This window comes from Pithys albifrons, chromosome 2 (genome assembly GCF_047495875.1).
Source record: "Pithys albifrons albifrons isolate INPA30051 chromosome 2, PitAlb_v1, whole genome shotgun sequence".
Lineage (NCBI taxonomy): Eukaryota > Metazoa > Chordata > Aves > Passeriformes > Thamnophilidae > Pithys > Pithys albifrons.
The window spans coordinates 89,174,119-89,200,426 of record NC_092459.1 but is presented as its reverse complement, the minus strand read 5'-3'; the positions used below and the strand labels follow the sequence as shown (position 1 = coordinate 89,200,426).

Sequence of the window (26,308 nt, the reverse complement as noted above, 5' to 3'; positions counted from 1 at the left end):
GTCATAGGCTACTGCTTTTTGAAATGATTCCTGTGTGGTTCTGAGCACATCTTGAGAAAATGTTCTGGTTGTCCTACTTCTTCTAATGTGTTCTCTAATAAGGGCTCCTTTAATCTGTGCTTAAAGTCTCCTTTAATCTGGTCACTGCTTTACACTTTGAGATGTACCCCTGAGGCCTCCTCTCACCTCAGGAGAGGCTTGAAAACAACCACAACTTGCTGCTTGCTTTCTCATACATTTCTGGGTCTACGTTCCTGGAGTCCATGTCAGTCCCGACAGACATTTCCCAAAAGCAGACTCCATCCTACATGCAAAAGTGGTCTGTGTAGCTGGAAACAAAGCATGGCACTTGCAAGAAATACTCAGTGAAATGAAGGTCTAATGAGACATGCAGTTTATTGTTCAGACCATTTTGCAACCTGGGTGACTTAACCAAACAACAACACATCTGAAGTCCAGAATAGCAACTGGAAAAGATCCCCAGAGTGTGGCATGCCTGTGGGAAACAGCAACAATGCCCCAAAGCTCACTGTTTGGACTGTCACCCCAACAGAACAGGGTGACACAGAAGTAAATGAGGCAGTGCCTCATTTCACCATGATCAAGTAAAGCCACAGTGGTGGTGTATTGCTGCCCAACTATGCAGGCTTGGGAAGAGGTTTTGCTTGACAGATGTGCTTTGTTCAGTGCTAATTACAGTGACAAACCAGTGTGTGTGTGTGTGTATGTGCATGTGGGTGTGTGAGGCTCCATTACCAGGTAACCTGCCTAAACTAGTCTTGTGTCAATGGCAAGGTGGGTAGGGTAATAAATACAATCTGTTCTGACCTAGGAGATAAGGCTTAGAAAACTAATTTAGAAGGTTATTAGCTGCTATTTGGTTAACTGAACGTGTGATAGAAGTTTTCCCTCACTGAAAAAGTAAGTCAAACTATCATGAAATATTTTCAAAATACAGCATGTTTAAGGACAATCTAATTCCATCCTAGGTTTAAAATTCCCATCTAGAACCTTCTCAAGTTTTTGGATTTTTCTATTGTCAAGAATTCTGGCCCTCTCAATTTCCAGCCTATCCTGTTCCACTCCTCCTTAGGCAGCCTGAGCTCCCTGGGGATCACCATACTGCTGCTGGCCTTGGTGTGGACACCTGCTCCTCATAGGCACTGCAGCCTGCTAATCCTGGGCTCAAACCACTGGGCAGACTCAGCCTGACAGGTAGCTGGGACCGCAGGTGTACACTGCTGTGTCCAGAAAACAGCACTCCACAGCATCCTGGGCTCCATTAGAAGGAATACTGGTCAAGAGTCTTGATCCTTTTCCTCTACTCAGCCCTGGCGAGGCCACACCCAGGTGGCCTACTTACTGTTCTAGGCTGCCCAGTACGAGACGGATGGGGACTTCCTGGGGAGAGTCCAGCCAGCACAAGGCCACAAAGATAGAATCATAGAATCATAGAATCAGTTGGTTTGGAAGAGACCTCCAAGATCATCAAGTCCAACCCTTAATCCAAGCCCACTTTGATTACTAGATCTTGGCACTCAGTGCCACATCCAGTCTCACCTTTAAAACCTCCAGGGTCAGAAAATCCACCACCTCCCTGGGCAGGCCATTCCAATGTCTAACCACTCTCTCTGTAATGAACTTCTTCCTGATATCCAACCTAAACCTCCCCTGGCAGAGCTTAAGCCCATGCCCTCTTGTCCTACTGTTGTTCGCCTGAGAGAAGAGACCAATCCCCACCTGGCGACAACATTCTTTCAAGTAGTTGTAGAGAATGATAAGGTCTCCCCTGAGCCTCCTCTTCTCCAGGCTAAACAACCCCAGGTCCCTCAGCCTTTCCTCATAGGACTTGTGCTCAAGTGCTTTCACCAGCCTGATAATTACGGTACTGAAGCCTCTTTTGTAGGAGAGGCTCAGAGAGGTGGGACTGTTCAGTCCAGAGAAAAAGAGGTGCAGGAGAATCTCGTCCATATGTACAAATATGTGATGAGAGGAAAGGAAGAAGAAGGAGGCAAGCTCTTCACAGTAGTACCTAGAAATAGGACAAGAGGCAATGGGCAGAAATCCAAACACATAAAATTCAACCTGAACACATGAAAACACTTTTTTGCTGTGAGGTTGACTGAATACTGGCACAGGCTGGCCAGAGAGCTAGTGGGGTCTCCATCCTTGGAGATGTTCAAAACTAAATTGGACATAGTCCCAGGCAGCCTGTACTAGCTAACCCTGCTTCAGCAGGTGCTTGGTCAAGATGACCTCCAGAGGTACCTTCCAACCTCAACTATTATGTGACTTTGTCATTCTGTGACTTTGCTTCAAGAAAAACAAACTTCAAGTCTTTATTGAGTTTGTGATCCAAGGGCAGTACCTTTTAATGTCCAATCTGTAGTTAATCCAGACAACTCTGATACAGGAAATGGGTGCTGATTTTAACATAAACCTAGTTTACCCTTTTATAGATGACACTGGTTTCACACAAATTGTGTGTTTATTATCATTCTATCCCTTTCACTCTCATTTCCTTATAAATTTCATTCATGCAGTTCTCTTCAGTTAGGGCTTTAGCTTTGTTTCCCAGTTTGTATTCTTCCCTCTACAACACCACCAACAAAAATCCACAAACCCAAAGAAATAAACACACTGTTTCTTGATTGAGAGTTAAGAAAATTTGAGATGTGTTCTTTTTAGTGAATTGCTGTTGATCACTAATCTGTATTTATATTTACACATACACACATGCACATGCTCAGACATACGATCATTAAACAATTCAGTTGCTTTGACATTGTGTGCACTCTTTCAACACTCTCTCCCATTCTTTAAGTTTGGCTGTCAGCCTTCAGAAATCGCATTAGTAGCCAGTAACACTAAACATTACTGAATATAAATCAGATTTTTACAAGAGTAAGAGATCTAAATCCTACATCACTGATCTTGGGTGCTTTGAAAACATGGAACAAGTTCAAAACTACTTCTCTTCAAGTGTGGAATCTCCAAGTGGGGTGAAGCCACCAACCAGAATGTTTCACAAACCACCTCCTGGTAGGCACTGCCACAGAAGAATACAGCCTGCACAGATATTCTTGGGGACTGTTCAGCTGCTTCAGTTTATACTCAAATTATGCTGACAATCAAGTGACCTGCGGAACAAAGAGGTATTTTAAAGCAACTTTGTGGGTTACTCACACCTATAGTCAAAACCCTTGGTCCATGTAACACAACCCGGTTGATCCTGGTGTCAGGTTGTCAGAGATACACATCATTCCACTTCACCTCCTTCTAACTAATGGTGACTTCTGCTGGTGAAAGTGCTTATTATCAGTGCTCCATGCTGAATTTTGGAAGGCACAGTCTGCCAATCCTGCAGGACAGTGCATAGTCACAGGGACGGAGCACCAAAACCACAAACCTGGAATGCATCTGGGTGGAATTAACCAGGTTTCAACCCCTTCTTTTGCTTCTGTTGCTGTAGCCTGAAAAATTATGCATATGCATTACTGTTGAAGAAAGAAAGGAAAACTAAACAAGTCCAGACAACAGAACCACCAGCTCACATAGTATTCTGCCCTGGTGAAATAAACCAGATCCTTCAGACTACATAGGCACAAACAAAGGTCCCATCGGGAATACAGCTGCTTAAATAGGAATGGCTTTAATGTCAGCAGTGCCACAAATCCCTTTTGAGAAAATGAATTTTGGAACACTTTAAATTTTTAACTGTTCCTCATTTTTCATGAAACAGCACTGTGCCTCAGGCCACTGTAATAACATTCCTGGCTTGCCCTGCTGTAACAATCTGTAAAAACTCATCCAGTCAGATGATTTGGGGTTTAATATCAAGTTGCTTTGGAGGACATTCATGGTTGGAAGTGCATAATAATATGTTTTATTATTGCTGTAAAAAAAATAGAAGAAGTAGAAGCGAAGTGGTTTGCTTTTGCCCATTGGGGAGCTCTGATTTGTTATTACATTCTGTGCAATGATAATTAATGACTCCACAACCAGCACTAAAAAAAAAAAATGTTCCCTGGCTAAAATTTTAAAAAAACCCTAATGATCTGGGGTTTCTTTGCTTTTATGTGTTCAGTTTGAAATACTTTAAAGAGGGACCTGGTTTTCAGAAAATGCTAAGCACTGACTTTATGCAAATGGTCTACCTTCCACTCAAAACCCCCATACCCTGTCATTTTAAGATCATGGTAGCTACTGGCAGCAAAACTATGTCAATTCATAAATTAGTAATAGAGCACCAGAGTAGATCACAAATAATTCATTTCAAAGGAAAATATTATTAAATGATACCTTCCTTGCACCTGCAAGAACAGACTTCTTGACTCCTAGGATGAATGGAAGCTACTTAATGAATAAACACATAAGCAAAGGAGGGGATGCTAGGGACTGGTTCTAGCAGTTGCTTTGTATTACTCAGTAAAAGAAAGATCAAGACGACATACTACAGTCTTGGGTGGTGCTTGGACATGTCAGAGTACTTTTGAAAGTCACTGCATGCATTGTGCCTGCCTGAAGCTGTCCTGGAGCCTGGCTGTCCTTTTTCCGGCAGGAGGAATTACTATTAACACCTGTGGGAAGTGGAGAACCTGAGTCAGAACCAAATCAGAAAGCTGATGTTTCAGCCTTGGTGTCAATGCTTATTCAAGGTACGGAACGATTGAGAAAGGAGCATCATGGTTCTTATTTCATCTGCCCAAATGACTCGGCTTCAGAAAAAATCAGAAAAGCTCTAGGTCTTTTCCCCATCTCAGCTGCAGAGAAGCAGGCAGAGGAAAACAAAGGATTGAAGGAGAAAGCAAGTAACTCCTTCTGAGCTCTTCCTCCACTGCAGTGATTACACGGGGTATCCTTATTTCATGCCCCTCTACTTAAGTTCAGTTAGCCCAGATTAAAATCATTTGCACCCATGTTTTCCAGTTTGGTCTAATCATTTTAGAAGCCTTGACTTTTCTTTGAAGAGAAGTCCCTGGGCAGGGCAGGTGTGCTGGATGTTCAGGGCAACATTTAAAAAGTACATTTCTCTTCTCATATCTGAGGTTCTCACCTTTTTAAGTGCAAACTTGTCTTCTGTTCGTTTAGGCAAGATAGAACTTTTGGTCCTGTAAAATTAGCAATGAGTCCATTGCAGACAAACAGATCACCATGCTGTGTCTGATTTCACATGCAAGCACAACTCAGAGGTCAGTGAAGGCAAAGCAGGGCAGCAGGTGAAGGTGCCCATCTACATGGAGCTGGCTGGCCTGCTGGTGGAGCTTCCTCCATTCTTGATGCTGGGATTAGTTTTGTTAGATTAGACACCAGACAAGACTCTGCATTTGCCCTGCCTTTCCCAGAATTGTCCACTTCTGTTTTGCAGAGGTCTCTGTCCCTATTGCAAGTCCCTCTTCCCAAGTTTTGTGGTTTATCTAGCACGTGCTCATCAGCCTTTTGCTTCAAGGTGTCCTTTGCTGACAGGATTTATCCACAGACACCAGGATTTCCCCTCAGCAGGCCAATGAAAGTGGTTCTTGTTTTACTCTAGCACTCTTCATGTGCTATTATCCTAGACTTTCCATCACTAATTATTCTTCTCTGCCTGGCTGAAGGGAAGAGGAGTATTTATATAGTTCCACTCTAAAGGGAAAAACCCTGGAAAGTAAGGAGGCAGCATCAAATGCAGAGAGGATAAACTCTGGAGAAGGGAGTAGGAGAAACTGCTCAGGGTCAGAGCTGCAGAGGTGGTCAGGGTCAGGCAATTTTCAACGCAGAAGCAGATCAGTCAGGGACACACTGGGAAACAATGATCAGCAGAGCTGGGCTAAGGAAACATGGTTCATATAGCAGCTCAGGGCTGGTGAAGCCACCACTGTGTCCAACAGCACAGACAGTGGGCAGTGTCACCCAGGAGTGGCAGGCGGGGGGCACTGTGCACAGCATGCCCAGCAGTGCTGCACTGCTTATTGGCAGCACACACCCCAGGCTGGCGGCATGCCTGGGAAATAAACATTGAAAGATGAAAGCAAGCCAACGTGGGAGGTGGCAGCCTGCTCAGTTTCCAGCCTCTGATCACCTTCTTCCAAGTGGTGTTTCCTCACAGGGTCCCCTGGTCCTCCCACAATGAATGGATCATTGCCTACCAGCAGGAAAATGAATTGCCTTATGAAAGAAGGAATTGCCAAGATACTTTCCAAGAGAATGACTTTTTGTTCAAGAGGGTGTGCACATCCTGAGAAAGCAGGTGATCTGATTTCTTCCAATAGGCTCAATGCACCCTCATAGTCTGCAGCACCCACAAAGGTCTGTGGCTTTCTCAAATTCTTTTTGTCTTACTCACAGAGTTCTTCAGATGTCCACACCAGCACATTAGTACAGAAAAATCACAGCAAGCAGTGTCATGCATATGAGGTCTCAGTGCAGGTCCCTTGCACCAATGCTCCCTCAAAAAATCAAGGCAGATCCCACAGCAATGTGAGTCAGCCTGGTGAAGCCTGGGCACGATAACCACCAGCTGCACAGTCTCCATCCTGCTGAGCTCTGGCTACAGTCTGGCTCTGCTGGTATTAGGAATTTTTCTTCTTGTTTATAGCATGTAGCAACCTATTTTCTTTCTTTTCCTCCATCCTATCATGAGATGCCCCAAATGAAACATGGCAAAAAGAACAAAACAGTTGATTATTTTTCTCTGTCCAATTACTTGTTCTTTGCCCAAGCAGCAAGCCAGAATGGCAGGTGCTTTCATTTGGTTGTTGAAGCTTAATCCTGACAAAAATGTTACCATCAAGAGGATCTGCTCTACGAACATGAAGAGATGATGAAAGTTAATGTTACTAAAACTTCTACTTCTCAGAATATTTTAGGTATTTTGCATGAAATTATTTACTACATACTGGAAATGAAAATGCTAGTTTGCTACAGAACTCATTAAAAAGTGAAACAAGCTATAAGTTGAAGTTAAAACTGACTTACGGAATTTCTGTATAAGTGCAGTCACTGTTGGATAACTGCAGAAAAGACTGTTGCGGTTTAACCCCAGCTGGCAGCTGAGTTCTACTCCTCCCTGGTCAGATGGGGAAAGAATCAAGAGGTTGAAAGTGAGAAAACTTGTGGGTTGTGGAAAACACAGTTTAATAGTTGAACAAAAGTCCTGAGTGCAAGCAAAGCAAAACAAAGAATTAATTCACCACTTCTCCTGGGCCCGCAGGTGTTCAGCCATCTCCAGGAGAGCAGGGTCCCATCACATGTAATGGTGACTTGGGAAGACAAACACCATCACTCCAAACATCTCTCTGCTTCCTTCTGGTCCCCCACTTTATATGCTGAGCATGATGCCATATGGTATGGAATATTCCTTTGGTCAGCTGGGATCATCTGTCTTGGCTGTGTCCCCTTCCAGCTCCTTGTGCACGTCCAGCCTCCTCCCTAGCGGGGTGGAGTGAAAGGCAGAAAAGACCTTGACCCCTGCTCAGCAACAATGAAATGTACTTGTGTTATCAACACTGTTCTCAGCACAAATCCAAAACACAGAGCCATACTTCCTACTACGAAGAAAATTAACTCAATCACAGCCAAAACCAGCACAAGGGTAAGATGCTTTTGATGCCAAAGCTCTCAGGTGATACGGTGATATTAAATGTTACAGAATCACAGAATAGTAGAGGTTGGAAGGGTGCTCCGCAGGTGACTTCATCCAACCTACCCTGATAAGGATCAGCTAGAGCTGGCTGCCCAGGACCGTGTCTGGATGGCATTTGAATGTCTCCAAAGATGAAAACTCCACAATCTCCCTGGGCAACCTGTTCCACTGCTTGATCACCTTGCTGTAAAACAGTGTTTCCTAATGTTCACACAGAACATCCTGTGTTTCAGTCCGTGTCTATTTCCTCTAGTTCTGCTTGTGGCCACCACTGTAAAGAGCCCAGCTCCATCCTCTTTATACCCTCTCTTCAGGTATTCCCATACATTGATGAAATTCTCTTCTGAGCCTGCTCTTCTACAGCTGGAACAGTCCCATCCCTTCCAGACTCTCTTCACAGGAGGTGCTTCAATCACCTAAACATCTTAGCAAACATTTGTTGAAGTCTTTCCAGGAACTCCGTATCTCCCTTGTACTGGGGAGCCCAAAACTGGACACCACACTCCAGGCTCCACCAGTGCTAGGTAGAGGAGTCCCTTGACCTGCTGGCAACACTCTTCCTGATGAAGCCCAGGATACTGTTATCCTTCTCTGCAGTGAGGTTGTGTTGCTGGCTAATGTTCAATTTCGTGCCCACCAGGACACCCAGGCCCCCTCTGCAAAGCTGCTGGGTCAGTACCCAGCATGTACAGGCGTCTGGGGCTGCTGCTCCTCAGCTGCAGGACCTTACATTTCCCTGTGCTGAACTGTTAGGTCTCACTAGATGCTGGCTGTGCTGGCTCTGTATTTATTTTGCTTGATGTTGCTCCTTGTCAGCTCATTCGTTCTCGCGCTGTTCACGTAGCACTGCCAAGCGGCAATTTAGCTGCGTTTGTGCGGGGTGCACATGAATCCTTCATGAGTGCTACCCTGCTCTAGAAATGTAAATTCACACATTGGCCTCATCACTATCATTCTGAATGCAACTAATTATGTATGTTTCATTATATTTTCCATCCTCTTCCAAGGTGTAGAATTGCTTATACAGTGTATTATTTCACCTTTAGATTTTTGCTGGTAATGTATATGCTAGGAGATGTTCTGAAGCTGTCTCTTCTCCAAGGTAAACTATGCTGGTTACCTCAGACTCTCCTCACAGGGCAAGTGCTGCTCCTACCCCTGGACTACTTGGTGGCCTCCACTGTTTCTTGAGGCTTTTGTTGCATTTGGGGACCCAAAACTGGACACGCTATTCCACACGTGGCTGAGCAGAAACAGATAATCACTCTCCTTGGCTGTGCTTTTGGTGGTATAAGTGGGATGCTCTTGGCCTGCTGTGCTGCCAGGACACACTGCTGGCTCATGGCCAATCCACTGTCCATTCCTGCAAAGCTGCTCCCCAGCCCGTCAGTCCCCACTCCCTACTGGTGTAGAGGGCTCTTCCTTCCCAAGCTCTGGACTTGAATTTCCTTGCATTTGTCCTTGCTGAGTTTCATAGGCTTCCTGTCAGCCCATTCCCCCAGCCAGTCTGGATCCTCTAGCATTCCTACTGTTCCCACTTTAGCATCCCCTGTTAAGCACACACTGCATCTCCTCAAAGGTCACCCAGAGACGTGTCAAAGGGAACTGTCCCCTGCCGTTCTCTGCTTGCTGCGGTGCACTCGATGGGCCTCTCCTTCCTGAGCCTCACATCTAGGTAGTATTTCCCATCTCAATGTCCATCCTCCACACCGCAGTGTCCCAGTGTGTGTGTGCCACACACAGGGAGCTACCACGTGCTCTGTCACTCGGAAAACCATCGGGTGTCTTTCTGCACATCGAGCGACTCTTCTCCCCGAAGGAGGCAGATGTTGCTTCACCTGTCCTCTGGCCAAGCAGTGGCTTTGCCGTGGAGGAAGGCAAAGGAAACTGCCTGGAACGGGGCATTACTCCCTTCCGACAGCCCCCGCGTCTGTCCAAGGGTCTCCACGCGTGAGCGTTCGGTGCTCCCTGAGCCCGCAGGAGCCTCCTGACCACTCCGAGCGCAGACCTCCCGGAGCCACCGCTCAGCGCAGCAGCTGGCCGCGCTGGGAGCTCCGCTCGGAGAAGCCAGCTCTCCCTCTCGGTTCCGGCTCCAGCGCCGAGTGTCCCGCGGGAATTCCGGATCCCGGCGGGGCGGGGGCTCCGCTCGGCCGCCCCTTCCCGCCCCCACACGTGACTCCGCCCGGACCCAAAATGGCCGCCGCGCGGCCAGCCCCTTCCCTGGCCGGGCATCGCGCCCGACTCCAACATGGTGGCCAATGGAGGCACCGGAGACAGCCTAGCGGGTTAGTGCGAGTGCTGCGTTCCGATTGGCTGGGCGGCGCCCCGCCCCCACCATCCCGCCGCTGCCATTGGCGCCGCGGGGGGCCAGCCCGGCTCCCATTGGCCGGCGAGGTGTCGCTCGCGGTGTCTGCGCTCGGGGCCCGGGGAACTATTTTCCATTGGGCGGAGGGAGGGAGGGGGTCGGTGCGGTCGCTGCGGGAGCGGCGCCGGCGGCGGGCCCGGGCCAGGGATGCTGCGGGCGCTGCCGCCGCCGGGACGGCGCTGAGGCGCCGCTGCCCCAGCCGGGACGGCACAGCGGTAGGTACTGCTGCGGTCGGGGCGCGGGCGGGACCCGCCTGCTCCGCTCGCCCCCCGGCGGCCACAGGCGGCCGCGGCCCCGCTGCCGCCGCCCGCCGAGGCCGCGGCCCCGTGCGGGAGTGGGGCGGGAGCTATCGCCGTGTCCCGGCCTGGGGGAGCCGCGGGAGGGACGGGCAGGTCTCGGCGGTGCCCGCGGCCGGCAGAAGGGCGCCCGGGCGCTGTGCGGGGGCGGCCCCGCTCGGTCCCGCCGCCCCCGGAGCGCTCGCCGCGGGGTGCGGGGTCCATCCCGCCCCGGTCGGCCCCGGTGCCCCGTGTCCGACCACCGCGGGGGTGGTGCAGCCGTGCGGGAGGGAGCGAGGGTGGCCGGTCTGCCGTGCCTCGGGCTGCTTGCGGTGTCCGTGTGGAATCCCCTGGGCAGAGTTGCCCCCGGGCAGCCCTCGGAGCACACGGGCTCCTGTAGCCCCCTGTGCCCGGGGCGCTGCGCTGCGTGCATCGGGCCGCGGCCCCGGGAGCGCGCGTGAAAGTTTGGAAGTGGTCGTTTCAAGTATCTAACTCGGAGTTATGAATGGATTCTTGGAATTGTAGAAGCTGTAAATCGAGTTATTTCTGCTGCTGTTGTTAACTTTGTACTTCAGTACTTGCACTGAGTCACAGTAGCTTAATCCCATGGAATATATTTCAGTCTCTGATATGTTTATTTCATCAAGGTTGTGTATCATCTGATCTCCTATTCTTACCGAGGCAGCATGTACAATAGTTACTTTTCCATTCCCTGAATATTTACAAAATGCTTCTTTCTTCCCTTTCCCTCTCTCAATCACCTCTTGAGAGCTTCTTGGAGTTTTCTGCAGTGTTCATGATTGTAAGCTGTAAGTTTTACCCTATATAAGGTACCATACCCCATCATGTAAGGTGCGATCCGTGGCCAAGCCATGCAAACCAAAGACCCTTTTTTACTGGAGCTAATTCCAGTATGGTTTGGGAACATCACATCCATAGAAATCTTGAGGTGTGATCCATGCACCCTCAAGACCTCCTGTCAGGCAGTTTGTGCCATTAGAGGCTTCCTGCTGAAGATGCCATGCAGCTCTCAGCCCAAGCATAACCCCAGTTACCTTGAATATCCCCAGCTGATGAGTTTGCTGCAGTGAGACATATGAAAGGAGGCAAGTTTCCAAGTTAGCAACCTCCTACTTCATTCATTTGTCACTCTGTAAAGCAAGATACTCAAGTGGACCTGGTATCAAAGCAATAAAGTCTCTGTCAGACCAGATTTATTCCTTATGTTTTTGTACATGAGTAGGTATGGCAGAGTGAATTAGCCATACTTCTAGGGTGAGTTCTTTGTCAGTCCAAAGCACTGCAAAAAAGAGAAACCCAAACAATTCTGAGACCTGATGGACTGAACTGATGAAATCTGTTCTGATTTTCCAGTTGGTCTAAATATCCTCCATCTACTCTTGTTTCAGAATTGCATTAGCAATGCAAACCAGCCAGTGAATTCAGACAGCTGGGTAGCAATAGCTTGACATGACTTCATATATATGAGAACATTGGAAAAATGACTGGGTTAGTCCTTGAGGAATATCTAAAATTTCTCTTCTATTGCTCTTCTAATGATGGCAGGTTCATCTAAGAAAGAGAGAGCAGATGGAAGGGATTAGAAATCAACTGTGTTCTAGCAGAAAGGGGTTTTTTTTAATCTTCTTTGAAACATGCGAAACCTGTCACTCTGCAGCAAGGTTCTAGAGAGATGACTGACTGTTCTTCGAATTAGATGTGGCAATTCACATGTTTCTGAGATGGACTATTAACCCTAGATGGTGTAACATGTAATTTCTGGTCTCATTCATTATGTTTAATGTTAAGAGATGTGTTTTAGGCTAATCAAACAATAGTGATGATTGCTGTTAATAGTTGTAAACCTTGTCCTGTGATAGCCTGTTGTGAAATAGCTCAGTTTTTGGTAGGTATTTCATGGATTCAGGTCACTCCATGTATGTTTTGTACAGTAAGTTTATCTGTTCTCAAGATTTAGTTGAAGTGGTGATGTTTCGTGTACTGCTGCAAATTGCAGAAAGAAATCTAAAATCTAGAGGGGACACCGTTTTGTTTACTAAAATGTACCTTCCTGACTTCGTAGAATGAAAGAACTTTTGATATAAAGGCTCCATAATCAAATCCTGAAATATTGATTCTTATTACAGAATATTGGAATAGGTTGGCTAGCTGAATAATCCTTAAGTAGCTGTCTGGTTTAGGCTGATTTCCTTGCCTCTTGTTTCCCCAAGAGCTTTGCTTCGTAGCTTCTTCAGCCGGAGGGGGAAATTAACACTTGGTTTTATGTTGTGGTATTTGTGCCTGGAGGCTTCAGTAAGGCACAAGGTTTGGTTGTGTTGAGCAACAAGCACTGCCTCCCCTGCATGTCATCATGGCCTGCGCTGTACTGACAAGCCCTCTGTCTTCCAAAGCTACCTATCTAGTTTAAAAAAAGTGCATTTTGATTTGTGGGATTTTGAGGTCTGAAGGATTATCAACTTTTCTGATATGTTGACCTATGCATTAGTTTGAAACAAACATGCAATTGCTCCATTAAATAAGAAGTGCCCTGAAGTATTGGTGTGGTTTGGTTGTTGGACAGCTTATTTTAATCTTTGAGCTATATCTAGTTAAAATGTTGTATTTAAAATTTAGTAAATGTATGCTATACCTTCTGGAGCCCTTATACTTTGTCAGCTTGATAAATTAACTTTGACACACTGAATGTTTTTCACCAGCTAACGTAGCTGTTAGTTAAGTTAAATAAAGGAGAAGAGCCCACATGCTCTCTCCATGCATACAGCTGGACATTTCTGTTAAATTTTTCAACAAAAATGAAATTATGATTGGTTTTTAAATCTCCGTGAATACATTAATTGGTGAATCATCTAATGTGCAGTTCAGTTTCAGGAAATATGAAATGGCTCACTAACTTTGTAGTTATAAGATTATGCAGACCTTCTGAAAATCTCAGTAAGAAAATGTGTGCAGTGGTGGTGGTTGATATTTTTGGCTGTGAGAGAGGTTGGCTAAAACTCAGTGCAGTTATGCATAGTCTGCACTAGTTTATATGGTAGGAACTCACTTGAAGAATTATCTGGAAGGAAGAAAGAATAATTTTACAGGTTTATCTGCTCTCAGGACCTTATCCAGATTTTGCTGAAGAAGTTTGCAGTCAGGAACCTCTTCTAGCTCTGTAACAGATCCTGGATTCTTGGATAGCGTGGTAGTTGCTTTTCACCCTGTGCTTTTACATGGCAGTGGTTGTTGAATTCTTCAGCCTTAATGTTGGACAGCTGCAGAACGTTTAAAGCCTGTCTTTGAAAGTCTGGGATAAGGAGGGGAGATAAGTAATACTTCTTGAGGACTCTGAAGTATTATTTTAATGTGTATACCCTGTGTTCATGGCTAGCTGGATACTGCTTGATTATGCTCTGCAGTATCAGCTGAAGTGTTTAAACTCGTTCTCCTTTCTTGTGAAAGTTTGGGTCTTTACAGTAGTTAAGGAATCAAAGAGGTCAGGAATTTGCTTCTCGTTTTGCTGCAGCAGAATAAGAACAATTTCAGTGCAGTACATAAGTACTCTCTGTAAACTCAAGGTTTTTATATCAAATACTTTCCTTGTTGAAGACTCACAGAGCATTCTTAAGATACCGTTGTATTTCAATGCATACTGCAATACTTATGATGAGCCCCACTTTCTTACAGGCAGAAACTTCTACAGTGTTTCTAAGTATTTCAATGATTTCTGTTTGCAGTACGTTTACAGAGGTGAAATTTGAAAGATGATTTAAAAATTTAAGTAGGGTAGAAGCAGTTGAAATTATTTTTTCTCCAATAACAAATTTAATAGCATTTTTGTTCTTGCTCAGCAGAATGAATTCTGATAGTAATTCAACAGGCAGCCTGGCTCCCAGATGGAGTAACTTGGGTCTCATTGCTCAAGATGCAAATGTCAGTCATAGGATTAAGAACTGTAATTCTGGGATAAACAGTGTCTGACACCACCTAATATTCCCGTTAGGCTGGTAGAGACTCAAGGACTGCAGTTGAATGAATTAGGCTTGATCAAGACTGTGATAAAAACTGATTGTAGCCAATGTCTTAGACTTCTTGGCCTCTAATAACAAAAAATTATCTTGTAGTGATTGCTTATGCCACTTTCACTTAATTTTCTCCATGGAATTTGGCCAAGGATGAACATGTTTAATAGGGCAGACCTGTAAGTACCCTGTTTCTTGAAAAGAACACCAGATGTCCTTCTCCGAGATGTCTCTGGCTCTTGATACCTTGAATTTCATCTGCTTAGGTACATTTGCTTTTATATCTAACTATATACTCTGCTCCTGTACCTTGAGTTTTTGGTTTTGAAGTAAGACCTTTGCAGCAGAGCCTGATTAACTGACTGATTCACTTATGAAAGAAGTACTAATTACTAAACTTTGTTTTTGTGGAGCTTTTGTATTTGTCATCTCTGAAGAAGGAGGCATTTTAGTCATTCCATTAGTGCATTAAGAGATCTCTTATTATTTTGAAGTAGCATGTATATAAAGTGAATTAATTTTAGGCTGGAAATGATCTCTAACCTTCCACTGACTTGTATCTTTGTGTGATAGATTTGGTTAAACACACTGCTAAGTCGATGGTTTGTTTTCTAAAGTCTTTATTTTTCACATGCCTGTTGGGGAATGGTGAATTAAGTGCTATTTTTTAAACATACGTTAAATTGCGCTTGGATAGAATGTGGAAGTCAATTAAATATACAAAAAGCATTTTAAAACTGGTTCTTAGCTTATTTCTTCAGATGTGCTGGAGGAGTAGTTAACCCAGCAATTTTATCAAAATACATTTTTTAATTTAAAATTTACTCAGTGAGTTAAAATGTCTATTAAATTGTGTCTTGCAGTATTTAGAGTTGGTGGATACATTTTCTCAGTGATTGATCTTACTCATGGCTTGGAAGAGGATAATAACTATTTTTAGGCTGTTTAACAGTTGTGGTTGTAAAATTGTTAACAGTTAAGAATGTGAGGACGGGCTAAGAGGTTATCTTTACTAAAAGAATATTCCTTTCAACAAAAAGCTAACAGTCTGTGTTTGGTTCCAACCTTCCACTTTGGATCTAGGATAACACCTAGTGGTGGGTGTGCCTCTCCTGTCAGCTCCACCAAGAGCCATCTCTCTATATTGTCCCGTTATTTACTGCTTGGGTCTTCCGTAGAACTTTGTGTGTTTAACAGCAGACTTTAGTAGTCCAGGGGCAGTCCCGTGGTGTAAAGGAGAGCACTCTGGACTCTGAATCCCAAGGACCTGAGTTCGAGTCTCAGTGGGACCGTCCCCTGGCAGTTCAATGCCTCCCTGCCATCCCATCCCGTCACATCTCGGATGCTCAGCAGGGTCAGCGCCAGTTAGTACCGGGTGCTGTGACAGTCCTGAGGACTTCCCTGTCACTGTCCAAGCTCACTCAGCTGTGGCAGATGGACCTCAGGACTTAAACAGTGGGGCCAGTTCTGTGCATGCTGTGCCTCACCTAAAAAATCCACTGTGCAGGCTGGAAGGGCACACCCACGTGGGGAGAGCCCTGCCCAAATCTGCGTTCGCCCAGTCTGGCCATACATACATACATTAGTAGTCCATCCCTCCCGGGGTGGGTGCCTGGCTTTGTTAACATGGAAATAGCTGCTTTTCCTTCCTTTTTCTGATATAGTATATAGTTGGGTCTCTGCAATCATCTGTCAGAGAACCAGGAAAGATGCTGTCAATGTTCTCTCACTGTGACATAGTTAATAAAGTTTCTGTTTGACCTGTCTTAAATTGCACCTGTGTTATTACGCACTCGGAGTCCTCAGATCCTCTGACACACTTTCGCAGTTTTTATTCAACTGATGGAGTGAATCCACGATGTTCTCCTTTCTTTCCTTCTCTGGGTTAGTTGTTAATGGGTTCTTAAGTGAGGCCAACTCTGAGGGCTGATGTTGGCCTAAGAGTGTACTGGGATGTGTGGTAGAGTGTGGGGATACAGATGTGAGATGGATGCGTTGTCTCTTCAGTCACTTGCAGTGACTTGTTTCTCTTAAGTCTGTCTCATCTTGCCACACTCTTAATGTAAGAAAAGCCTCTTGAGTCCAGTGAGCAGAGTTTCTGCTGCCAAAATCTCACTGGGTTTCTCTGCAAGTTTTTGCCAGGGGCTTAATTTATTTGGACGTTTGACGTTATTTAAAACTTTGGCAACAAACATGATCTGCTTTCATTTTGCTTTAATTTTATTTGTTAATAGTACATTGAGGACTTAATGCAGATTGTCACGGTGATGGTAGATTGGAATATAAATCAGATTTACGGTTCCATTATCAGACCCGCTTTATCCACAAAAATGTATGTGGTTTATCCTCCAAAGAAATTCCTCACATTTGTTGTCCTTAAGCTCTGGACACCTTATTTATAGAAGCAAGAAATTTGGCAGCAGGACCTCTGGTCCTTACAGATATAGGACAAGTCGTGTAATAATTAATGTTTAAGTTGTGAGATTAAAGTTACTGATAGAGTAGTCTTGGAGAATGCAAGGGTACTATTTCTGGGTTTAAAACCCTGAACTGCAAACCTTCCTCCTTCTGGGAGAGGATATCAGGAGTATGTTAATAAAGAGTTCACCTGTTGTATTCTCTGCTGAGCAGCATCTATTGGCCAGACAGGTTTTTTTGTTAGGTGTACCCTGTGATGGGCAGGGTACATCCCACTGCTGTATTTCAGGACCATGTTGTCTGCTTGTCAGTATTTGCTGACATGATTAGCAGATAGCCTGGTTTGGTAATTAACAAAATTCTATCCCATCTTCAGTTATGACATTGTTTCTTTTGTTAACTTAGTTCGCTTTAGAAGTGAATGTTTGAAATGATCTTTTGCAGAAAATCTACCTTTATACTGGATGCTTAATATAACGTGCTCTGGTAAAATTATGGAAATAGTGGGGGTTTTTAAATCCCTATTCACTTAATCTCTTTGAGAAGGAAATTTCTTATTTTGTTCTTTCTCATAAAGATAACTTAGCAATTAGTCCTCCAGTATGATAATTCCAAAGTAAATTCTCTTAGATCTTCTGTGGCTTAATTAAAATGTTTCCAAGTTCAGTTAATCCACACAGTAGTATATATTGCAGAGGTATTTTTATTGTCCATTGAACTTTATTCTAGAAAAATTATTTTAATAAATACAAGGACTCTTTCACATTGACCTGATAATCTCCTGTTCCCCTTTACTGGAACTGAAAAGGTAAAATCTGGGAATTGGTCAGAAGTTTCAATTTTTTTAGTGCTGAAACAGTTGTGGTATAAGGAGCAAGAAAGCTGCTTTGCCTCAAGAGTCTGTGTTGACCAGGGTCAGTTCTCATGTGCAAATGATCTGGTTTTGTTCTCTCAGATTCCTTGGGTTTTGAAGCATCTGTAGAGGATTTAGCAGTTTTGTCCGTAGAACTGTTGGTCCCTGTGTGCACATGACATGGTTTTGTTCTCTCAAACTCCTTTGGGAGTGAAGTGTCTGTTAAAGGGTTTACAGTGTTTTTGTCAGAATGAATGTGACTAACATTCAAAACTGTCAAGTAATTACACTCATCTGTAGCTCAGAGTTGCTTCTGTGGGTTACAGATCATCCCTGCATTGAACAAATTTTCTATTTTGATATTTGTCTCATAGTTGTGAGCAAAAGAAACAGGGTTAGGGGCCTTAACGACCAGGCCAGTAGAGGAATTAGTGTCTGAAAAACTAGTAGTCATCTTGTATTTTAGATTAAGGTTCGGACTTAGATTCAGTATGGCACTGGTTTTGGAAAAACATTTTGTTCTAGAATTCTATATAATTCAGGCAAACCTGACTTTTTGTTGATTAAACTCACTCTGTTTTTCAGGACTGTGTGAGCATCTGGCTATAGGGGCTAACTCTTCAGCAGCCTCAAAGTTTGACATCTCCCTGCTTTGGGTGATGTTTGGTTTGTCCCTTCTCCACATCTGATAATCACTGTTTCCTTTTCTTGGTGACTGCTGTTTAGCTTTTTTCACAACTAGTTTTGATCAGAATTTTAAGAATGGAAAAAATCAGCATAGTAATGTACCGTCAGTATCTCTTTGAGGCCCATCTGTATTTAAGTGGTATTTGGAAATCCTTATTGGTAGTGAGCTCTCTAAGAATTCTTCAGCACTTTTTTTGGCAATAGGGGTTTATTTGGGTAAAAAATATTGTGGAGTATCATAGATAACAATAGATAGGACTAACTGCAAGTCTTCAGCTTATTTGGTAAATGATTTTTAAAATAAAAATTACTTTGGTTTTAGTTCTAAGTTCTCACTTAAAGGCTCAAGAATTACTACGTTACAAAATCACATTTTGTTTCAGTTAAGCAAATAATTCACTTACTTTGACTGCGCATCAGTAGAAACAAAAACTGCGAAATACCTACATAGCCCATGAATTCTGTGTTTTTTGAACTTTAGTCAAAAGTGAGATATTAATCATTTTTGCACCATGATAAGCCAATTGTCTCAATGCTAGTAAAGTTAACATGGGATAATAATAGTGTATCTATGCATGGTGGAGGAATATGTCATACCTCTACTTGCTTTAAAGCCTGTGATAAAAGAATATTGATTTTCCAGTTTCATTGACAGAGGGATATATGATTTCACACAAGTTTCTTAAGGGGGCACCTACAGTGGTGTTTGCCATTTTTCTGAGAAATACAGAGACAGTAGTAATTTTGTTTTTCCCTTCCTTATATTCCCAGAGAGCAGTGAGACAAACCTGAAAATGGCAGAGAAAAGTGAATAGTGTTATGTAAGGAGTTAAAATGCCATACAGTTACAGTTCATAATTTGTTTCTTACTATGAAATGTTATAAAATTATATTCCTCTTTTTATTATTATTGCTTTGTTTTTGATACCACAAAGATTAACAAAGCAATAGGTTTGTCCTTTTTGTTATGCAGTACAAATCTAGAAAAAGATTATTCAGGGTCTATTCTCAATTCTTCCCTGTATGCTCACCACTTGTATCTCATTTTCTGAGTTTTTCACAAATGCTGGGCTTGGTTTCTTCTGTTACTCATAGACTTACTTTTCTTTGTACCATTAAGTTACAGCTCTAATGCCAAAAAATCTACTTTGCAATGTAATTTTGGCTGACTTGAAGAGAGTCAGTAATTATAGTTACAGTTTCCAGCAGGTTGAGTTTTTCCAGAAGCCTTTCTATGAAGAATGTGACTGTGGATTAATTGAATGTAAAAATGAGTCAAAAACGTTTTTCTGCCGAAGGCAAACATAGGAGTAGGTGCTAGTAAGGTTTTCGAAACTGTTACCTAGGAAATCTGTAGATATAGAGTGAGCTATTGCACAAAGAAGTATAAAACCTATTTAATTTAGTGAGAAACTCACTAGGGTACAGCTTACCTGTAAAATAGTTAGCAATTCTCTGGAAGCTTTTTAGTTTTCACTCTTAGAAGCAAGTCGATGTTGAGGCATTTTTAAAGGCCTCCAAGTTTCCTGCCAACAGTGAGGTTGTCATCTCTAAGGCATGGTACCCTGTCTTTTTTCAAGTTATTCTGAAGTCAGAGAGGACAGTAAGTTAGCAGTTGTTGTTTTAAGAGTACACTGACATCAACAGAATTTCTTCTCTGCCTTGCTAGTTTATGCACATTCCTTTAGTGTCCTGGAGGGGCTGCAGAGGCAACAAGGGCGCTCTGTGGCGTAAGGATGACGTACTTGAGTCATTCAGTAGCGTGTGATAGTGCTCAGCTGATGTCCCTCTTCTGAAGGATGTTTAGTTCTGCGGTTTCATTAATCACTGCAAGTTTTCCTAATGCTCAGGGCGCACTTTTCTTTTATAAATACAGCGTAGCACTGGTATAAGGAATGATCCAGAGGGAAACATTTTGGAAATGTAGCTGAATTTTGTTACTAGCACGGGAAAATGGTCTTGGTCTTTGGTGTGGGCAACTTGTGTGATGTGCATGTAGCAGGAGTTATGGTGGTACAGATACAGTTATGTAGGAGGAAGTTCTGGTCTTGGATTTGGGACAGGGATGAAAGCCAGATCCGGAAAAGAATGTCAATGTACAAAGGTACCTCCCTGTTAAAAACTCTCACTCCGTGGGCCTGTCAGTACAGCACCATTTTGCAAATCCCTTTAGTATAGCTGAATCCTGTGCTCCTGATCCTTGTTTCCTACTCATTTAGCTTTGGATGTGTATTTTATCTTTTTACTAATTTTGGAGTTGAGCCATATATTTACCTCTAAAGGGAAGTGACTATACTTCAGTTTGAGGTAGTTAAATGCTTCCATGCAGGAGCTAAGCCTGAGGCTCGAGTAATATGTAAGAATTGCTACTCAGAAGGCTTTGCACAAACTTACCCTCTTATGTGAGCAGGAATCAAGTAGATGGAGTAAACTGTCTATTCACTCACTCTGCTTGTTTTATGGAGCACAGAGAGAAGAAAGACTTGAGCCTTCCCAGTGAGCAGCAGCAGCAAAAGGGTGTACAATTAAAGTGAGGGCGATGGAGTTCCACATGTGTGGACTCTGCTGAGTGAAGCTTGCAGCGTGTCGGCAGTAGCACAAGCACAGGTGGTCGTGATGCCAAACCTGTGTGTGATTCCTGGGCTCTAACATCATGCCAGCCTGGTAAAATAATTATTTCTGCTTTTGCCTTTTCTCCCCTCTAGTCAGGTAGAAAGGACATGTATGTATGTATGGCCAAACTTCACGAATGCAGGTTTGGGCAGGGCTCTCCCCACGTGGGTGTGCCCTTCCAGCCTGCACAGTGGATTTTTTAGGTGAGGCACAGCATGCACAGAACTGGCCCCACCGTTTAAGTCCTGAGGTCCATCTGCCATGGCTGAGTGAGCTTGGACAGTGACAGGGAAGTCCTCGGGACTGTCACAGCACCCGGTACTAACCGGGGCTGACCCTGCTGAGCCTCCGAGATGTGACGGGATGGGATGGCAGGGAGGCATTGAACTGCCAGGGGACGGTCCCCACTGAGACTCGAACTCAGGTCCTTGGGATTCAGAGTCCAGAGTGCTCTCCTTTACACCACAGGACCGCCCCTAGAAAGGACATATAGCCATGGAAATCTGTTGGACAAATCTGTTGAGGGAACATGTTAAAGTCCTTGAACCAAAGGAGGGGAACAAAGCTGGTGCAAGGGCTGGAAGGAGTGTCCTGTAAAGTGCAGCTGAGGAATTTGGGCTGTATAATTTGGAGAAAAGGAGGCTGAGAGGAGACCTCATTACTCTCTGCAGCTCCCTAAGGAGGGGAAGTGAACAGGGAGGTGCTGAAATTTTTTTTCTCTGGGATCCAGAGATAGGACGTGTGGGAATGGCTCAAAGCTTCTTCAGGGCAGGTTCAAACTGGACATTAGGAAGCATTTCTTCAGACACTGGAATAGGAGCCCCAGGGAGGGGGTTGGTTCCTCAAGCCTGTCAGTGTTTCAGAGGCATTTGGACAATGCCCTTAACAAATGTTTTAATTTGGTCAGCCCTTAATTGGTCAGGCATTTGGCCTAGGTGATTGTTGTTGTTTCCTCCCAATTAAAATAGTCTATTCTTTAAAACAAACAAGCTGAAAAAGTACCAACAACCAACCAGTATTTAGACAAAGGTATAACTTTGTGTCAAGTGTAGCCATGGCTGTTTCTGGTTTTATTTATATGTGATTTGAATGTAAATAGAATGCCCAGGACTGCTTGGAGGAGTCAGAAGAGTGAAGAAAAACCTCTCCTGATCATTGTAATTTTCTTATGGCTGATGTGGGTTTTTTCCCCCTCTTCAGACTCTTTGAGTGGTCTTATCTGGTCCTTGTGGACTTTAGCTCCTGCTCGATTTTCAGTGTTAATTGTAGAGAATATTGTCTTCTGTATATGTCCGTGTTGTTTCACTGTCTTGTTTGCTCCCTCCACTCAATACTCTTAGGATGGAACATATACCATTATACAAGATCAAGGCTGTGAAGTCTTCCAGTTCAGTGTATTATCTCTGAGGCTTGCAAAAGTCACTCTGACTTACCTTCAGATGTTTTCTGGAGTAAACAAGACAGCATAGTGTTAATGTTACCTGACCTCAATGAGGAAACAAATAGTTGGGTTTTTAGAAAGGAAGATAGTTTGCATTTGTTGAATCATCCTGCTCTGTCATTTCAGTGAACCTGACTGGGGCCATTACACAAATGACTCCAAGAGTGTCCAGTTGTTCACCCATCAGTTTGCAAACACATAATGGACAATTTGAATGGTTTGATTCTGTATCATTGACAAAATATCCTATTTTGTGGCACAGCTGTAAACTGCTGTGGAGAAGTGCATTGCTGCTTAACTGAGAATGGGACTTTGTACATGAGTCGTTGTTCCCACTGGTGTTCCTCTTTCATCTGTTTCTTCCATAGATCATAGGAAGTGTTAGAAAAATTTTAAGAGATGATATATTCAGTTGTTTATAACTTTTCTGATCTCTAATCTTCTGGACTCAAATACTTTATGCCTTTTCTTTGCCTTGAGTTTAATTTTGTTTGAAGGTTTCAGCCAAAATTTTTCATGTTTTCATAAACAAAACTAGAATAATTGTGCCATTTTTTTGTATCAGCCTCTTCTTTGAAATATTGTAATGCACCTCCTGATTCGCACATCTACTTGAAATTTGTCAGTGAGCAGCCTCCGACTGACCGGTATTGTTTTAATTTCACATGAAAATCTTAACATTCAGCCAATTCTCCTTTTGAAAGTTTGTGATCTGGACATGGCAGTGTTTTGGTTTTTTTCCTTTGTAGTGTTTCCTCAAGACTGCACTCTGTTCTCAGCAAGATTTTTCTTTGAAGAACATCTCTGGCGTGCAGTAAGCTGGGAAACAGAATGGTCCCAAGTTAGAAGGATGAGGGAGATCTTAGGCTCAAAGCCAGGTGGGAAATCTCTCAGACAGCCCTGGCACATGTCAGCTCCAGAATCATGCACTCATTCCTCCTCCTTTCCTATCCCATCAGCTCCCCAATACCTTTTGACTCTTACCAACTGATACTCTTGACTGTGACTTTGACTATGTTAAGCTTTTTTTTTTTTGTCAGGGAGGTTGAGGTATCCATACTGGGGTAAAGTTTTGCTTCTCCTGTATGTGAAGTGGTTTGTTACTTCTGAGCACCACAGGGATGTCACTCAGCACGCTGATGTGTCACTGTGGTTGTAGGGAGAGTGCTCAGTCACTTCATACAGGGAGGGTATATGCGTTTGGTCAGTACTGATTGGTGTGACAGTGAGCCAAAAAAAGCTCGATGTGACCCTTCAGATACTTTAACAGATAAAATCTCAAAAGACCACTGTGACAATGAACCTAAAGGGGTTTTTTTCTTCAGGAGTTCCAAACTGGACCACATTTGACTGAACTTCTGTAAGGACAGCAGATGATTTTCTGCACAAAGTCCACACTTCTGAATTTACAAGATGAGGAGGTGTTTTTTTTTAAAAATAGCCAAAACGTAATTTTTTGGAAGTTTTTTCTACAAGTACTTCAATTTTGAAGTACTATTTTAGGTAACTTCCCATCCTATAAAATTCAAATCAGAAAGCTGCAGAAAGCCATTGAATGTGGTCTGATAATTGGAAGTATTAGGTGATGGTGATGTTATTTTTAAAAAAGGAGAAAAAAATGTTTTCAGAAGCTTGTTCTCCTTGTTGGGAGGAAGACTGAGACCACCAGGTGGGCTGAATTTCTTTGATGTGTTTGAGATTGTTAGTTCAAACTTTAAGAAACATGGCCTTGCCTGTTGACACTGCACAGCTGAAAGTATCCTTTTGCAAATGCATTTCCCCTGTAGCAAAATCCATGTCAATTATGTAGACACTTGAAGGTGTGTGAGATGGCCCTCAGTGAGTTTCATTGCTGTGCTTTCTCTGAACTAGCAGCAGAGCCCCTGTAACAGTATGAACTTCTCAGGAAGTTGGTACCCAGGGGATCAGGAGTTTCCTTTCCGTCTTTGTTCAGCATAGAAGCGAACAGACACATTTTGCTGAAAGGCATTCCAGGCTGGCTGGATATTAGAACTGTTGTGAAGCCACATCTTCAGTTTTCTTCGGACTATGACAGATTTTAATTAAGCACAGGTTAGTTTTGTATGTCTATATGCCACTGGTGCTATCTGTGTTATCAGATACTTGTAGCCTTGTGTATACCTGAACACTGGACAGTGTTCCCTGGTTTTGCCCTCCTTTCCCCAACCTGAGTGACAGACTCCTACCAATCTGTAGCAGAAGAGTTTAAGATCTGTGTGAAGTTGCACACCTGGTTTTAGTGTCCTCAAGTTGTGACTAATTATGGGTATCGCAAGAAAATGTCTTAGTTTTCATCTGTGAATGAGAATTTGGAATTCTTATTCTTGTGATCACCATGCATGTTTTCCAGAGGAAGTCCTGACCATTGTGTGACAGTAGCTGGATGTGGAAACTGGCACATCTCCTAATGACAGTTTTACTTTTTGACATCAAGAATCAAAATCTATTTCATGATGGATGATACTTAAAGGATCACAGCTTCCTGAAATCATTTATTGAACAGGTTGTCACTGTCTTCCTGAAAATATTTATGCAAATACCACAAAATATCTGGTATTTTAAGTAACAGTTGAACCATCTTTTTGCGAAAATGAATAGTTCTTGTATTTTGGTGTTAATAGTTTTTCCTGGTAACAGTGTTACAGTTCCAGGGTCTTTTGATGTGTGCGGCGTTTTTCTGGAGTTTTAGTCTCAAAACTTCATTTTATCTTTTTGCTGCACAGTTATGACTGATTTAATCTTTCATTTAATAAAACACGTTTCTGGAATCTAGGCTAGCATTAGAGAGTGGCTTTCACAGAAGGGGCTAAACCAGTGTTAACAGCTTGTTGCTACTGGTAGACTTGGTTCCTCTGCCTTTCTCTCTTTGCATAAGACCCAGGAGATTCTCCTACCCTCCAGCTGTCACTTGTACCTTCTGACTTCTTTTTCCTAGCTGAAGTGCTGTTTGTCTGTCTGGTGCTTCCATTAATTAGCCGTGGTGAAAATGGAGGACAAATGAACCTTAGAACTGATGCAAAGGGGTGGGAGGGAAGCAAGAATATCCCTTTTGATACCAGCAAAATAATCATAGATTAGTTATCATAGACTATCACCCTTAGGGTGCCCTGTCTGTGTCTAAATTCTGTTAATGAGAAACAACCTAAAAAGAACTGCACTCTTCTGTTCCTTTCGTGCAGGGGATGGTAAATTATCATCTCAAACTGATAAAGTGAAATAGCATCAGTTGCTCCCTTTGTTGTGTCTTGGGATTTTTGTGGTTTTGTGTGTGGTTTTTGGTGGCTGTGTTTTGGTGGGTTTTTTAAATACCTTCTCTCTGACAAGTTCATCATTCAGTAATCATTGTCTGATTGAGGTTTGCTCAGTTTTATGTAGTGCTGCAGACTCTTCCCGCATGAAGTGCAGTCTCTTAAACCGTTACAGAATCCCAGAATGGGTAAGGTTGGAAGGGACCACAGTGGGTAATCTGGTCCAACCTCCTTACTCCAGCAGGGTAAATCATTCACACAACTGAATCTCTGCTTTCATAGAACTGATGAAGAGCAAAAGAGCATAATTAGTTTTATTAGTCTCATGCAGCTGGTAATGCTGTTGTAAAGTTTTATTTTTCCAGCCTGTTCCTTTGCTGTGTCTTCTTGGAGTTCCTGCAGCCTATAACTTAGATTTATCCCTATCAAATAGGAGCCCTTGGATACCTGGCAGCCTTCCAATACTAAATGAGGGGCCTGTATGGGTATTAGGGTGGTATCACAGGGTAGCGAGTTGTCTTTTTAGATAGGCCATTTTCTTACTGGTTAGTAGGAATGCACATTAGCTAACCAGTGGGTTATTGATCTATGACTAGGTCTTGGTGCAACAATCCTTAGTGAAAACTGGAATCAGCTTTGGTTTGGATAGATGACGTTAAAAGGCAAAGCATTTATATATTTTATTTTCAAAGACAAAGCATTGATATATTTTATTTTTAGAAGCATTTAGGAGCTGACCAA

The 26,308-nt window shown here is 43.4% G+C and overlaps 1 protein-coding gene across 1 annotated transcript in view; it reads left to right on the top strand.

Annotated features, from left to right (window-relative positions):
• The first annotated feature begins 10,054 nt into the window (after nucleotides 1-10,054).
• Nucleotides 10,055-26,308, top strand: part of SOCS5 (suppressor of cytokine signaling 5) — a 35,053-nt gene continuing 18,799 nt past the window's right edge. Inside the window, exon 1 of the mRNA XM_071577149.1 lies at nucleotides 10,055-10,204. The gene's annotated coding sequence lies outside the window, so the exon portion shown is untranslated. The remainder of the gene's footprint in view (nucleotides 10,205-26,308) is intronic.